We start from the raw sequence: 17,665 nt of genomic DNA on the forward strand, positions 1-17,665 counted from the left end.
CATTACAGCTCACAGCAACCTCAAACTCTTGGGCTTAAAGTGATTCTCTTGCCTCAGCCTCCCAAGTAGCTGGGAGTACAGGTGCCCGCCACAACACCCGGCTATTTTTTGTTGAAGTTGCCACTGCTGTTTTAGCTGGCCAGGGCTGGGTTTGAACCCACCACCCTTGGTATATGGGGCTGGTGCCCTACCCACGGAGCCACAGGTGCCGCCCTCCTTTCTAATTTCTAATAAAAATCCTGTCTTGCCACTGATCTGTGGCAAGATCCTGTCTTGCTACTGAAGAGCAAAATTCCGGTATCAAGGCAATCCATCTGCCTCAGCCTCCCAGAGTGCTAGGATCATAGGTGTGAGTCACTGCACCCAGATTCAACTTCAGCTTAAAAGACACAGGGGAGTTCATGAGACAGATACAAGAGAGGAGGGCAAATCAAACTCACAAGACTGGAGGGGAGGACGCAGGAGGAGGAGGAGGCTCAGGTGGGTCCTAATCAGAAGAACCTTGAACTCTGTGCTGAGCAGGTTGGTTTTTACCCTGGGGCTTGTGGGGAGGAGACATGGAAAATGGAATGGAAAGAACAAATCTGAAGGTGGAACCCAGCTGGGAGGCTGTCACTGTCACCAGGTGAGCAGGACAAGCTGGCACATTCTTTTTTTTTTTTTTTGCATTTTTTGGCCAGGGCTGGGTTTGAGCCCACTACCTCTGGTATATGGGGCCGGAGCCCTACTCCTTTGAGCCACAGGTGCCGCCCTAGGCTGGCATATTCTTTAACTCCAGCACTTTGATCCCAAGGAGCTCAAGAGGGCCACCCCTTCCCTTAGCCACTGGTGTTTGGGCATGACACAGGGATCCCAAGGAGTTGTTTCACTGCCTTACAGACTCAACTCTGTAGATTAGAAGTAGCCTTGGCAACCAGGGATTGGAAGTTCCCAAGCCTAAGAGCTTCAGTGATTGGGAACCAGGTCAGTGGCCAAGGCCAGGAGCAGGAACCTGGGGTCAGGCTGCTCTTGTGTGGGAGCTGACTCCCTGGAGGGGTTGTAACCCCACCCAGCTGGGCTCCTGTCAGGTCTGGGCAAACTCTCCAGAGGAGGGGCCCAAGGAAGGAGGAGGCCTTGCCAGGCGTTTACCCTGGGAAGATGGGGAATGTCACAGACTGGGGAGAAGAAGATGGGACAATGAAATACAGGTGGGATCAGGACCAGAACAACAATAGTAGAGGAAACTAGGGAAAGCGAATCAGGTCTGCAGTCGTACCATGGTTAATTTCTTCCTTTTTTTTTTTTTTTGAGACAGAGCCCCAAGCTGTCACCCTGGGTAGAGTGCCTGCCGTGGCACCACAGCTCACAGCAACCTCCAGCTCCTGGGCTCAAGCGATTCTCCTGCCTCAGCCTCCCATGTAGCTGGGACTACAGGTGCCTGCCACAACACCCAGCTATTTTTTGGTTGCAGCTGTCATTGTTGTTTGGTGGGCTGGGCTGTATTTGAACCCACCAGCTCAGGTATATGTGGCTGGCGCCTTAGCCGCTTGAGCCACAGGCACCGAGCCCCTGGTTAATTTCTTTTTCTTCTTTTCTTTTTTTTTTTTTGAGACAGAGTCTCACTGTGTGGCCCTGAGTAGAGTGCAATGGTGTCACAGCTCACAGCAACTTCAAACTCTTGGGCTCAAGCAATTCTCTTGTCTCAACCTCCCAAGTAGCTGAGACTACAGGTGCCTGCCAGAACGTCCAGCTATTTTTTTTTTTTTTTTGCAATTTTTGGCCAGGGCCAGCTTTGAACCCACCACCTCTGGTATATGGGGCTGGCGCCCTACTCCTTTGAGCTACAGGTGCCACCTCATCCAGGTATTTTTTTGTTGTAGTTGTCATTGTTGTTTGGCAGGCTCAGGCCAGGTTTGAACCCACCAGCCTCGGTGCATGTGGCTGGCGCCCTAGCTACAGGCACCAAGCTCAAGGTTAATTTCTTTTTCTTTCTTTTTTTTTTTTTTGCAGTTTTTGGCTGGGGCTGGATTTGAACCCGCCACCTCCAGTATATGGGGCCGTCACTCTACTCCTTTGAGCCACAGGCGCCGCCTAAGGTTAATTTCTTATTTTTGATCACTTACTTGGGTTATATGAGATGCTGACGGTAAGGGAGCCAGGGCATATGGAAACTGTGCTGTCCTTGCAACTCTCCTCTAAAATTATTTTAAAGTAAAGTTTTAAAATCACTATTTTTCTTTTTCTTTTTTTTTTTTTTTGAGACAGAGTCTTACTTTGTCACCCTCAGTAGAGTGCTAGAGAGTCATAGCTTATAGCAACTTCCAACTCTTGGGTTCGAGTGATTCTCTTGCCTCAGCCTCCTGAGTAGTTAGGACTATAGGCACCTGCCACAATGCCCAGCTGTTTTTAGAGGCAGCGTCTCATTCTTGCTCAGGCTGGTCTTGAACCTGTGAGCTCAGGCGATCCACCCGCCTCGGCCTCCCACAGTGCTGGGATTATAATCATGACCCACGCCCAGCCCACGTATTTTTCTTCATGAAAATAAAAGGAGATACTGGCTCTCATATCTTGGTGCACTGTCAATAACCTTGTGTGTCACCTTGTTTCTTCGTTTCTCCCAATTTTCCAGTAAATGTGAAAAGACCTAGATCACTGGAGCCAGGTCCACGGAGGTAATGGGGAAACATTAAGAGGCCAGCTGTCCTCTTCTTAATGCTACCACATTGTTCTAAATTCTTTTTCTTTTTTAATTTCAGATTAATGCAAGGGTACATACAATTAGGTTACATTGTTTGCATTTGTAAGACAAAGTCCCAGCTGTGGTTGAGTCCATTACCCAAGAGATGTGCCATAGACCCCCCGCATCGCACTTTTCAGGTGGGTGCTTACCTAACCCTCCCCAGCCTTCCCCCTTCTTGAATTTAATTGTGTTTTCCTCTTGTTTGGGCCTGTAGTTATTAGTGTACTAGTTGCAGCTTAGTATTGAGTACATGGGATGCTTGCTTTTTCATTCTTGAGAAACTTTACTAAAGAGGATGTTCTCTACATCCATCCAGGGAAATATAAAAGATGCAATCTGGGGAGGGTGGAGGATGGGCAGAGGGAGGGTGGTTGGTGGGATTACACCTACGGTGCATCTTACAAAGGGTACATGTGAAACTTACTGAATGTAGAATATAAATGTCTTAACACAGTAACTAAGAAAATGCCAGGAAGGCTATGTTAACCAGTGTGATGAAAATATGTCAAATGGTCTATAAAACCAGTGTATGGTGCCCCATGATCATATTAATGTACACAGCTATGATTTAATAATAAATACATTTTAAAAATAAAAAAATAATAATAAATAAAATCCTCAAAAAAAAGATGCAGTCTCCATCTTCTTCTTTTTTTGAAGTTTTTGGCCGGGTCCGGGTTTAAACCCACCACCACCACCGGTATATGGGGCTGGTGCCCTACTCCTTTGAGCCACAGGCGCCGCCCCAGTCTCCATCTTTTTTTTGTGATTGAATATTATTCCATGGTATACATATACCACAATTTATTAAATTCTTTTTACTCCAGTCACTGCAGCCAAAAGCCTTGGAGTTAGCCTTGACTCCTCCTCTCTCTCACACTCACTTCAGGCCGTTAACAAATCCCTTGGCTCTGCCTTCAGGTCACTTCTCACGAAGTGCTCTTCCTAGCCTTCCTGCTCCTTCCCTGACCCCTCAGCAGTCTGCTCTCACCTCAGCAGCTGGAGCTAAAGCATAGGTTTGATTATGTCCCTTCTGTGTTGAAAAGGTAGTGACTGGTCCCCACTTCCTTCAGGGTAAGAATCTAAGTCCTTAAAATGGCCTCCAAGAGCCTCTCAGAGGGGCCCGTTTCTTCTCTGATCTCAGCCTTTCTCATTCCTCTCCCGCCTCCCTGAGCTTCTTACCTGTCCTCAGCGGTGCCAGTCACTGGTTCGTGAGGCCTTTACGGGCACTGTGTTTGTGTCACGCCCAGGGAAAAGCTCACATTGGTGGGAGACATCTCACTCCTCTGGTCTCTTTGCACAGAGTCCTGTTTTAAATGAAACCCCTGCTACACTCCAGATCCCCTTTCTTTTGCTCTATTTTCTTTCCATAGCCGTCTTCTAAGGTATAGTTCGCTCTGCTTAGTGATTATGTTTATGAATTATTACTGTGTGTACAGTGCCAGGCCCTCAGCACCTATGTATTGCTTCAGTGAATATTGTGAGAGGGATATGTGACAGCCACTCTTTCCAGGGACAATCGTCCTCAGCACTGCTCTTTTGTAGGTTTTTCCTTTCTAGAGCAGAGCCATGTCTACCCACGTGCATGCTGTCCATCTGGGCACAGAGACGGGGTCCGTTCCCAATTGCTAGCTTTATGGCGCAGTGGCACTTTGGAACTGGAGACACTCAGATTTCAGTCCAGTCTCTACCACCTGGATAGCTCTGGTTATTGGATGATTTAATTTCATTGTGCCTCAGTTTCCTCATCTTTCAAATGGGAGTTAATACACATAACACCTGTTGTGCAAGGTGAATAAAGTTAAATGTGACTATGCAAGTCAAGCAGTCAGTATAGTGTCTAGCACATAATAAGCACTCAAAAACTGTGCACTGAAAATGCATTTGTAAAAGACAACTTAAAACTCAAAGCTCATTTTCCCAGAAAATCAATGGAATTCCCGGGAATTCATGAGAAAAGTTTGATAACTGAACTGAGAATATATTATTAGCTAAAGGCTGGTATCAATTCAGTGGACATTTTGGAGGACCTATTCCAACAACAGGTGGGACTTCTTTCATGGCACAACTTTATTTTGTCTCTTGGCACTGGACACATGGATAGAACTGGTGCTCAGAGCCCAAAAGAAAGAGATGATGCACTCTGAATGGCAACCTTCCAGGTGAGTAAGCAGAGGCCTGAAAAGGCTACAAATTATTTCCCAGGGTCACAGGACTGGGGGGAAGGTGCCACAGGCCACCTGCTGCCCTGGGGACTGGTGTGAGGACTGGGCAAGCCCTTGCTCCAAGGAGGGCTGGGGTGCCTCATGGCCACTGGCCAGCAGAGAAAAGGGGGATTCCACACAGCCAGCTTGGCCCCCAAATCTGTGCTTTTTTGTTTCTCTGTCAGACTGGAATGAAGTGGCATGATCACAGTTCGCTGCAGCTTTGAACCCCAGGCTCCAGTGACCCTCCTGCCTCAGCCTCCTAAATAGCTGGGATGACAGCTGCACACCACCATGCCCCACTAATTTTTAAATATTTTTAGAGATAGGATCTTGCTATGTTGTCCAGGCTGGTCTCAAACTCCTGGCCTCAAGCCATCCTCCTCAGTGTTCCTATGTGTAGGCACTTTCTTAATTTTTTTTATTTATTTATTTATTTTAGTTTTTTTGTTTTGTTTTGTTTGTTTAGCAGGCCCAGGCCAGGTTCAAACCTTCCACCCCTGCTACATGGGGCTGGCACACTAACCACTGAACTACAGGCGCCCCCAGTGCAGGCTCTTTCTGACGCTCAACTGACTGTACTAATGACTGACTATGATGTGGATTAAAAAAACCTCTTCTGCGTAAAAATATATGTTGTCTTCTATACAATGAACATCTGTGTCACTGCCCTCAGCCTCCAGGTGTAGGCACGAGCCCCAGCTTCTCAGCCTCCTCTATTTCTCACAGTTCTTCCAGAGCAGGGGAGAGTGCGGCCCCCTCCCTTTGCCTGGAGGAAGAGCTTGAGCAATTGTGAGGGCCTCGGGCTCCTTCTGGTGGCCATCGCTGGTATAGGTGACTCAGGCTGAGGTGTGCTTCACCTGCCCAGAAGGTGAGGGGGTGAGAGTGGCGTGTGAAAAGAGCACTATTTGATCTGGGTCACCTGTGTATTTGAGGAGGGCAGGGCAGAGGAGACTGATTAACCTCCCTCGCCTTCCCTGCACCCCACCAGCTCATTCCTTCAATGACTCTTCACTAAATTTAATATTTATCAGGCCCTACCATGTGCAAGGCACTGTGCTGAGGGCTGTGGGAAAGATGGAGCTCAGTAAGATCTTTATCTCTGGCCCCAAAGACTAAACCACAGCATGCTGTTCCACCCAACCCATGGAGCACCTAATGTGTGCCAAGGATTGTGCTCTGTATTTGTTTAAAGATGATAATCGTTAATAACCTCAAGTCTGGGACACAAACACTTCTTAGCAAACACTGACACCTGGCGTATGCTCAGTAAATGTCAGCTATCATTGTCTTTACCGGGGGGCAAGGAGAGCTGGACTCACTGGGCGTCCTAGAGTTGAAGATGGAGCTTTTGGTGGAATAAAAGAAATTTTAAATATATAAAAAACATGGGTTAAAGGCTTGGCGCCTGTAGCTCAAGTGGCTAGGGTGCCAGCCACATACACTGGAGCTGGTGGGTTAGAACCCAGCCCAAGCCTGCCAGACAACAATGACAACTGCAACCAAAAAATAGCCAGGCATTGTGGCGGGCACCTGTAGTCCAAGTTACTTGGGAGGCTGAGGCAAGAGAGTCACTTAAGTCCAAAAGTTTGAAGTTGGTGTTTGTTATGACGCCACAGCACTCTACCCAGGGTGACAGCTTGAGACTCTGTCAAAAAAAAAAAAAAAGTTTGGGCATCACCTGTGGCTCAGTGGGTAGGGCGCTGGCCCCATATACCGAGGGTGGTGGGTTTGAATCCAGCCCCGGCCAAACTGCAACAAAAAAATAGCCGGGTGTTGTGGTGGGTGCCTGTAGTCCCAGCTACTCGGGAGGCTGAGGCAAGAGAATTTCCTAAGACCAGGAGTTAGAGGTTATTGTGAGCTGTGATGCTACGGTACTACAGAGGGCAGCATAGTGAGACTCTCACACCAAAAAAACACACATATGTTAACACACACATACACACACACACTTTGGTACAAATACTTTCTTTCTCTCTCTCTCTTTTTTTTTTTTTAAGAGACAGAGTTGGCTCAGTGCGTGTGGCTCAAGCGGCTAAAGCGCTAGCTACATATGCCTGAGCTGGCGGGTTTGAATCCAGCCTAGGCCCACTAAACAACAATGGTGGCTGCAACTAAAAAATAGCTGGGTGTTGTGGCAGGCGCCTGTAGTCCCAGCTACTTGGGAGGTAGAGGCAGGAGAATTACTTGAGCCCAGGAGTTGGAGGTTGCTGTGAGCTGTGATGCCACGGCACTCTACCCAGGGTGACAGCTTGAGGCTCTGTCTCAAAAAAAATAAGAGAGAGAGAGAGAGAGAGACAGAGTCTTGGGCAGTGCCTGTGGCTAAGTGGGTAGGGTGCCAGCCCCATATACGGAGGGTGGCGGGTTCAAACCTGACCCCGGCCAAACTGCCACAAAAAATAGCCGGGTGTTGTGGTGGGCGCCTGTGTACTTGGGAGGCTGAGGCAAGAGAATAGCTTAAGCCCAAGAGTTAGAGGTTGCTGTGAGCTGTGATGCCACCGCACTCTATCCAGGGCAGCATTGTGAGACTCTCAAAAAAAAAAAAAAAAAGAGGGACAAAAAAACACATATGTTAACACACACATACACACACATTTTGGTTCAAATGCTTTCTTCTGTCTCTCTTTTTTTTTTCTTTTTTTTTTAAGAGACAGAGTCTTGAGCAATGCCTGTGGCTAAGTGGGTAGGGTGCCAGCCCCATATACCGAGGATGGAGGGTTCAAACCCCAGACTGCCACAAAAAATAGCTGGGCATTGTGGCAGGGGCCTGTAGTCCCAGCTACTCGGGAGGCTGAGTCAAGAGAATTGCCTAAGCCTAGGAGCTGGAGGTTGCTGTGAGCTGTGTGACACCACGGCACTCTACTGAGGGCAATAAAATGAGACTCTATCTCTACAAAAAAAAAAAAGAGAGAGAGTTTCACTTTGTCGTACTTGGTAGAGTGCCATAGCGTCACAGCTCACAGCAACCTCCAGCTCTTGGGCTTAGGCGATTCTCTTCCCTCAGCCTCACAATGCCTGGCTATTTTTTGTTGTTGTTGCAGTTTGGCTGGGGTTGGGTTTGAACCCGCCACCCTTGGTGTATGGGGCCAGCGCCCTATCACTGAGCCACAGGCACCGCCCGCTTTCTTCTCTCTTGATGCATCCATGACACTGGGAAAATGGTTTGGGTGGTTCTTCCCTGAAAGGTCTTCAAGGCTGGAGAGGGAAAGTGGCACTCTTTGGCCTTTTATCCACACCTCCTCCCTCAGATGGAGAGGAAGAGCCAGAGGGTGAAGCCCAGGAGAAGGGCTCCCCGGTCCAGTTTTAGACTAAGTCCAGCGAAGCTACACAGGCTTCTTTCTAGGACTTCTGAGGGTCTTCACTGTGCTGATGAGGCCTCCACGAGGGAGATGAGATGAGCAGACAACATTTTCCAGAGCTCTTTATCAGGGAGCATCTGGCTGGGGGTGGGGCTCAGAGAGTCCCTTGGCCTTCACAGGACCCTGTACCTGCAACTGGGATGGCAGCTGTCCTGTGTGCTTCAGAAAATCATCCCTGGCCAGGGGAAAGCCACCCCAAAGAGTGATTCTCCAAAAGGCTCAGGGGCAGTATTGAAAAGACCAAGGGGAAGATGTGAGCAAGGGCCAGCTCATATCTTCCCCTTGGTCTGGTCCCCCAGGGCAGCTCTGTGTGGTGGTGGGCGCCTGTAGTCCCAGGGAGGCTGAGGCAGAAAGATCACTTGAGCCCAGGGGTTCAAAGTTATAGTGAGCTATGATGACATCACTGTACTCTAGCTTGGGCAACAAAGAGAAACCCTGTCTAAAAAAAAAAAAAAAAAAAAAAGAATGTTCTAACTAATCCAGCTTGTTTCCGTCTGCCATTCCCTTTTCCACCCTGGACTCCCAACAACCCATCCTTTGTGTTCCTCTCTCCACAGACTAGACTGAGCCTCCTCAGTAAGGCTTGCATCAGTTGCCCATTCCTGATGGGTCAAGGATATAGAAAATGTTTCTCCAAAGATCTTTAGGGACAAGGACAGGTGAGGAATTGGCCCACTCAAATCATGGAGACTGAGAATGGGGGCAGCTGGTCCATACCGTAAACTGGGGGAGTTGCCAACTACAGATGGAGGGGTTTGTGCTGGGCAGGCAAGAACAAGAAATGTCTGATAAGGGTGGCGCCTGTGGCTCAGTGAGTAGGGCGTGGGTCCCATATGCCAAGGGTGGTGGGTTCAAACCCAGCCCCTGCCAAACTGCAACAAAAAAATAGCCAGGCATTGTGGCCGGTGCCTGCAGTCCCAGCTGCTCGGGAGGTTTAGGCAAGAGAATTGCCTAAACCCAGGAGTTGGAGGTTGCTGTGAGCTGTGACGCCATGGCACTCTACCAAGGGTGATAAAGTGAAACTCTGTCTCTAAAAAAAAAAAAAAAGAAATGTCTGTTAAATTTGGCTAACTTTAAATTAAAAAAAAAAAAAAGTGTCCATGACAATGTTAACAAATCAAAAAGGAGAGAAATACATCTAAACTTGACCAGTGATTATTTCTGGATGATGAGAACAGGGACGATTTTGTTCTATTTCTGTATTTTTCCTCACCCTCTACCATGAGTAGATGTTAGTTTTATCTTGGAAACATCAATACATTTTTACTAGAAAATTTAGGAGGTCTAAGCTTCTCTGTGGTACTAAATAATTACTTTTATTTGTATTTCCTTTGTTTTTCCAGTTAACTACAAACTCCTTGTGAACAAGAGCTTCATCTTTAGCAGTGCCTGTAGCTCAGTGAGTAGGTCGCCAGCCCCATATACCGACGGTGGCGGGTTGGAACCCGGCCCCGGCCAAACTGCAACAAAAAATAGCCGGGCATTGTGGTGGGCACCTGTAGTCCCAGCTACCTGGGAGACTGAGGCAAAAGAATCACCTAAGCCCAGGAGTTGGAGGTTGCTGTAAGCTGTGATGCCACGGCACTCTACCAAGGGTGATAAAGTGAGACTGTCTCTAAAAAAAAAGAGCTCTGGGCAGCGCCTGTGGCTCAAGGAGCAGGGCTCAAGGAGCAGGGCGCCGGTCCCATATGCCAGAGGTGGTGGATTCAAACCCAGCCCCGGCCAAAAGCCCCCCCCCAAAAAAAAAAAATGAGCTCCATCTCCCAGCATGTGCCAGGTGCCATTCTAGGTGCCTGGATACACAATTGAGCAAAACAGACCAAAATGTCCCCCTGACATTCCCAGGGAGGAAAGCCAGGAAGTAAACATGGTGTAATAGAAGGTGATTTGTGCAATAGAAGCAGGCAGCCAGGGGCAGGTGGTCAGGAGCAGAGAGCTCAGGGAGGGTGTCGATGGTGGCATTTTATGTGATCTCAGTGAGGCCTCACTGAGAAGGTGGCCCTCGGCAGACATGACGCAGATGAAGAATGGGTGTCAGGCAGAGGGAACCACAGCCCAGAGGAGCCCCTTTGCTGGTGTTGTGCCTCGAGTGTCCCAGGAGCAGCAATGTGGCCACTGTAGCTGGAGGGCTGGGCACTGGAAGGTACTGGGAAAGGGGCTGGGGTGGGGCCTGTGGCACCCTATGGGCCTCTGGGGACTTGGATTTCTGCTCTGGGGGAGAACACAGGAAAGTCTGGGTGGCTCAGGACTGGCACCAAGCCCTGGCCTCCTGGCTCTAGTCTCTGCTCTTTCCTCTACTTCCTGGAACGCTGTCTTGCCACTTTTGGTTATGTCAACCCAACCCAAGTGTGATTCTTCAAGTTTTTAAAAAAGTCCAGCTGGTGGGTGGCACCTGTGGCTCAATGGAGTAGGGCGCCAGCCCCATATGATGTGGCGAGTTCAAAAAACCCAGCCTCGGCCACAAATTGCAAAAAAAAAGTCCAGCTGCCAGGCCCAATGTCTGACCTCACTAATCTTGCCAGTACTGCTGTCCTTAGCCATGGGCCAAGCTGAGATAAACCTTTTGGGCTGCCTATCAGGCACCATCAGAGAAGGGCAGCACCTCCCCAGGGCTCCCCAGGACTTGTCAGGTCAACCATGGGGCTTTTGAAGGATGGGTAATGGGGGGGGAGGGGCCTTGGAAAACCCTGGAGCAAAGGTCACAATCACATTAGCTGCCATTCACTGAGGACTGTGATACGCCAGGCACTGTGGGGTGTCTGCCATGAAGTCTCTCCCCTGGGCCTCACAACATACTTCTGAAGTATTAGTAGCCCACTTTACAGATGAGGGAGGTAGGCTCAATGAGTTGACATGCTTGCCAGTTACACAGCCAGGTGTGTCAGAAGTGTGAATCAGTCTAGGTCTTTCTGAATCCAGAGGCACTAAAATTAAGGTGCCTTCCATAATCATGTCCCACCTCGAATGAATCTGTAAGCTCTTGTCAAACTTTTTCAACCTTTCACCAGGTAGGGTTATGTGACATGCAGCAGATAACAGTATCATTTTTGTTCTAAATTCTACATTGTCAACTTATTAAAATATCTCTATAAAAGTTTATGCTGAAAATAGAAATCAAAACCACAATGGTTTTGCAGGCTCTGCACCTGTAGCTCAGCAGCGAGGGTGCTGGCCCCATACACCAGGGATGGTGGGTTCGAACCTGGCCCAGGCCTGCCAAACAACAATGACAACTACAACAAAAAAATAGCCAGGCATTGTGGCCAGTGCCTATAGTCCCAGCTACTTCTTGGGAGGCTGAGGCAAGAGAATCACTTAAGCCCAAGATTTGAGGTTGCCGTGAGCTGTGATGTTGCAGAACTTGACATGTGAGACTCTGTTGCACAAAAAAAAAGGGCAGTGCCTGTGGCTCAGTGAGTAGGGTGACGGCCCCATATACCAAGGGTTGCAGGTTTGAACCCGGCCCTGGCCAAACTGCAACAAAAAATAGCCCAGTGTTGTGGTAGGCACCTGTAGTCCCAGCTACTCGGAAGGCTGAGACAGGAGAATTGCCTAAGCCCAATAGCTGGAGGTTGCTGTGAGCTGTGATACCACAGCACTCTACTGAGGACAACAAAGTGAGACTCTGTCTCTAAAAAAAAGAAACAAACAAAAAAACTGTGGTATGAGCATTCAGTGGAATATGAACTACTCAGAAGTGAAAAGGAACAAACCATAGATACCCTGAATAACTTAGATGTATGTCAAGGGCATTATGATAAAAAAAAAAGGCCAAATATCAAGGGATGGCACATTATCTGATTCCATATAATATTCTCTAAGTGTTGGTGATAGAGACCAGATCAGTGGTTGCCAGGAGTTAGGACTGGGAGTGTATTTGACTATTAAGGAGCAGAGTGATAGATTTTCTTTCTTTTTTTTTTTTTGGTTGCAGTTTTTGGCTGGGGCCCGGTTTGAACCCACCACCTCCGGTATGTGGGGCCGCCGCCCAGTTTGATTTTCTTTGTTGTGATGGAACAGTTCTATATCTTGATTTGGTGGTGATTGTGCAAATCTATATATGTGATAAAATTTCAAAGACCCATGTACACACACATACATGAATTCATATAGAAACTGGTGAAATCCAAATAAGGTTCATAATTTAGTTAATATTACACCAATGTCAATTTCCTGATTTTGATAATGTACTATGGTTGTGTAACATACTGAAGTAACCTAGATGAAGGGTACACAGGAACTCTGTCCCATTTTTGTAACTTCTTTTATGTCATAAACTATTTCAAAATAAACCCTATACTTAATTAAAAATAAAAATGGGCGGCACATGTGGCTCAAGGAGTAAGGCGCCAGTCCCATATGCCAGGGGTGGTGGGTTCAAGCTTGGCCCTGGCCAAAAACTGCAAAAAAAAAAAAAAGAAAAAGAAAGAAAAAGAAAAAAGACAATGAAATATCAAGAAATTATAATGGATAGCATACATAAGTGAAAAAAAGATTATCATGTCAAACATATAGAGCTCATGGCTCTGCACCTGTAGCTCAGTGAGTTGGGCACTGGCCACATATACATGAAGCTTGAGCCTGCTAAATAACAATGACAACTGCAACCAAAAAATAGCTAGGCTGGCTGGGTGCCTGTGGCTCAAGCGGCTAAGGCACCAGCCACATGCGCCTGACCTGGCGGGTTCCAATCCAGCCCAGCCCGCCAAACAATAATGACAGCTGCAACCAAAAAATAGCTGGGCATTGTGGCAGGCACCTGTAGTCCCAGCTACTTGGGAGGCAGAGGCAGGAGAATTGCTTAAGCCCAGCAGTTGGAGGTACTGTGAGCTGTGATGCCATGGCACTCTACCCAGGGTGACAGCTTGAGGCTCTGTCTCAAAAAAAAAAAAAAAAAAAGTTGAGCATTGTGGCAGGCACCTGTAGTCCCAGCTACTAGGGAGGCTGAGGCAAGAGAATTGTTTAAGCCCAAGAGTTTGAGATTGCTGTGAGCTGTGACGCTATGGCACTCTACCAAGGGTGACATAGTGAGTCTCTGACTCAAAAAAAAAAAAAATATAGAAAGCTCCTATAAATCAATAAGAAAATGATGAATAGCCCAATCAATAAATAAAATTAAGTGAATTTGGAGAATATAAAAGGACATTTCATTAATGCCCATGTTAAATCTCACTAATAATCGAATAGATTCAGATTATGACAAGGAACTGTTAGTTTCTATCCAAATTTTATTTATTTTTGTGGTTTTTGTCCAGGGCTTGGTTTGAACCCACCACCTCCAGCATATGGGACCAGCGCCCTACTCCTTGAGCCACAGGCGCCACCCTGTATCCAAATTTTAAATGTTTACTCCATGTGACCCAGTAATTCTACTACTGCTAGGAAACAGAGAGATATACATTACAGTATTGTTTCTAGTAGTGAAAAACTGGAGAGGACTGCATGTTTGTTACAGGGGATTGATTACATAAATTATAATAATGTCAAGTAATATTCATCTAGTGCTTCCAATGCTCACCAGTGTTTTTACATGTGTTAGCTTATGTAATCACAATAATCCTGTGAAGGAAGCGCACAGGCATAGGAGGGCCTCCTCTCTGGCTGGGGCTCCTTCTCCCTGAGGGTGAAGGTGAATCCTTATCAGAGGAGTAGGTGACTCATGGTAGGTAGGCCACCTCTCTCCTTGGATTCTCCAAGGTGGGTCCTCCTGAGCAGCTGATAACCCTTTCCCAGGGTTATCAGGATATGAAATGAACTGCAAAAGTAAACATACTTCAAAAGAAAAAGGAAAAAAAAAAACTGGATTACAGATAAAAAATAAGAGATTACAGGCGATAGACCAAGAATTTATTTTTATTTATTTATTTTCAGAGGTGGGGTCTTGCTCTATGTCGTCTAGGCTGGAGTAGAGTGACAGGATCACAGCTCACTGTAGCCTCAGACCCCTGGGCTCAAGGAATCCTCCTGCCTTGTCCTCCTAGAATGCTAGGATTATAGGCGTAAGCCCCCTTAGCTGGCCCTAGGGCATTATCACTTTTCAACATCATTTTAGACGTTATCTGAGCATAAAGACTCTGCATCAGGCTCTGCCTGATTCTCATGGTGCCCTGAAAATGGCCTCTCAATATCCAAAGCTCTCCAATCTGAATGCTCTGGACACATAAACATCAAACAGCTCTGCCTGGCTGTCCACCAGGCTTCCTGCTTAACCAGTTCCTGCCTACTTCCGGGTGAGCAATAGCCCTTACTGCTGTTATTAACATGAAATCCTCAGCTAATTTCAAAGCTTAAATGGGTTGGAGTCAAGTACAGTCCAGACTTATGGATGTGGCTCAGCTGTGCAGATGGCTTGATCCATGAGAGTACAATAATTATTAAGAATATAATTTGGTATCCATATTAAAACAAAATTTCTGAGAGTCTGGAATTTGCGCGAGTGGTTGGGCTGGGTGGTTCTGGGTTGAGTCTGTCAGATAGGTGAAGTGAGAGGTTGGCCTGTGCCTCAGTCATCAGACAGCTTGACTCGGCTGGAGGATCCACTTCCAGGATGGGTTCCTTGAATGTCTTTGAGTGGTGGAGACAAAACTGCTTGTGTCTCATGACATGGTCGCTAGTTTCCTGCCCTGGGACTTTCCATGAAATTAAAAAGGCAGCTGCAGTATGATTCAGCCATAGAAGTCACATACCTCTGACATAGTTTCACATTATTCTATTAGTCACACAGACCAATCCTGATTCAGTAGGAAAGGATGTGAATACTGAGGGGAGAATTGGTGGGCACCATCTTGGAGCCTGGTTACCACAGAAGCCAAGATTTCCTCTATTATTAAAACAAACTGTTGGGCGGCGCCTGTGGCTCAGTCGGTAAGGCGCCGGCCCCATATACCGAGGGTTGCGGGTTCAAACCTGGCCCCGGCCAAACTGCAACCAAAAAATAGTTGGGCGTTGTGGCAGGTGCCTGTAGTCCCAGCTACTCGGGAGGCTGAGGCAAGAGAATCGCTTAAGCCCAGGAGTTGGAGGTTGCTGTGAGCTGTGTGAGGCCACGGCACTCTACCCAGGGCCATAAAGTGAGACTCTGTCTCTACAAAAAAAAAAAAAAAAAAAACAAAAAACTGTTTAAAATAGCCCAAGAGAATAATCTATAAGTTAGCAAAATATTACCCCACGGTGGTCTAGAGTTATATGACTGAAAACACACAGGATTTGTTACTAGCCAGACCTGTCTATATTATCCCCTAGCAAGTATTCTTGGCAATAACTTTTAACCTAAATATGACAAAGGCTTTAGACCTAACTTACAGTTTACACTCAACACTGGAGTTACAAAAAAAAGTTAAATTGACACTTTGAAGAAAGTCAGGCAAATGTACAATGTGGGACATTCTACCAGAAAACTAGCTCATGCTTCATAAAGTCAATGTTGTGGGGAAAACAAAGAGCTTTATTAATTAAGAGACCAAAAAGACACACACCCATAGAGGGGATAAAGCCAGTATGGCCAAATGGGAATAGCTGTTGAGTCCTAGGGGTGAATGGACACTATAATTTTGATGTCCAAAACATTGTCTCTGTCTTTTAGACAGTCTCACTATGCCTCCCAGGACGGTGGCTTTACAGCTCACAGCAACCTCAAACTCTTCGGCTTAAGCGATTCTCTTGCCTCAGCCTCCCAAGGAGCTGGGACTACAGGCGCCCACCACAACGCCCAGCTATTTTTTCTTGTTGTTGCAGCTGTCATTGTTGTTTAGCAGGCCCAGACTCCAAACACTGGTAATAAAAAGGTGAGCCGGTGCAGTATCTCACACCTTTAATCCCAGCACTCTGGGAGGCTTAATCCCAGCACTCTGGGAGGCCGAGGCAGGTGGATCGCCTGAGCTCACAGGTTTGAGACCAACCTGAGCAAGAGCAAGACCACCGTCTCTAAAAAATAGCCAGGGGTTGTGGAGGCAGGCTGAAGAGAATCACTTGAGCCCAAGGGTCTGAGGTTGCTGTGAGCTGTGACGGCACTGCACTCTAACACTCTAACTCTACCGAGGGCGACAAAGCAAGACACTGCCTCAAAAAAAAAAAAGAGTTGGGAGAGGAACGTTCTGGTTGTACTGTTTAAAGAGCTGAGTGAGGGTGGCGGGTTGGAATCCGGCCGGCTAAACTGCAACAAAAAATAGCCGGGCGTTGTGGCAGGTGCCCGTAGTCTCAGCTACTCAGGAGCTGTGAGCTGTGACCCCACAGCTCTACCCAGGGTGACAAGGTGATACTCTGTCTCTCTTAAAAAAAAAAAAAGAGCTGTGTGACCTTGGGCGGTTTCCTCATCTATAAAACACGCCTAAAGATGCCAACCTCTGGCTGCTGTCTGGATCCAAAGTATGCACCGCCGGATGCGAGTGCGGGGTGGCTGGCCGTGTGTTGTAAGCGCTTGCCACCTGGAACAAAGACTCGGCCCGCCTACGCAGGTGTAATAAATCACCACCTGATTTATACCTGAGGTGGGGTCCGAGTCTTTCTTCCAGGTGGCAAAAAGCGCTTACAACACGTGCAGCTGCCCTTACTGCTGTTACTAACATGAAATCCTCAGCGCCGAGTCCGGGACACCGGAAGCGCCTAGCAGCTTTAGGAAGGGAGGCCCAGAGCACCCGCCTCGGTTTCTCCGCACTTAAAGGCGGGGGGGGAGGAGCAACCTCGGTTTCGCCGGGACCCCAGGGCGGGAGGCGTGGCGACTGCAGCGCGGGCAGCGGAAGCGGGCGGGGCGCTCGGTGGCGTGCGAGCCGAGGCCTGCAGAGCCGGGCGGGCCTTCCTGGGCACGAACCAACCGTGGAGATGTCAATGTCAAAGCCGGCGTGGAATGGAAAGGGAAGAAATGCCGGATCCCCGCGCCGGGGGCAGCCCGGGGCCGGGGCGGCGCGGCGTCCCTTTGCCTCGGGCTCTGCCTCCTCCTGCCCAGGCCAGCAGATGCCCTGCCGGAGGACGGATAGGAGAATGGAGACTGGGGACGTGTGGGCCGGGATGACTCCGGTTGGCAGCGGGGCTGGCAGGACAGCGGCTTCCGCGGTGTCTCAATACTTATTTTTTTGAGACAGTCTGTCTTTGTCACCCTCGGTAGAGTGCTGTGGCGTCACAGCTCACAGCAGCCTCCAACTCTTGCGATTCTCTTGCCTCAGCCTCCCAAGTAGCTGGGACTGCAGACACCCGCCACAACGCCCGGATATGTTTTTTAGAAACGAGGTCTTGCTCTGGTTCAGGTTGGTTTCGAACTCGTGAGCTCAGGCAATCCACCCGCTTCGGTCTCCCAGAATGCTGGGATTACAGGCGTGAACCACAGGGCCCGGCTTCTACCTACTTATTTTTTGCAGTTTCTACAATGGATATGTGTATATAAGTGGTCAGGA

This window comes from Nycticebus coucang, chromosome 4 (genome assembly GCF_027406575.1).
Source record: "Nycticebus coucang isolate mNycCou1 chromosome 4, mNycCou1.pri, whole genome shotgun sequence".
Classification (NCBI taxonomy): domain Eukaryota; kingdom Metazoa; phylum Chordata; class Mammalia; order Primates; family Lorisidae; genus Nycticebus; species Nycticebus coucang.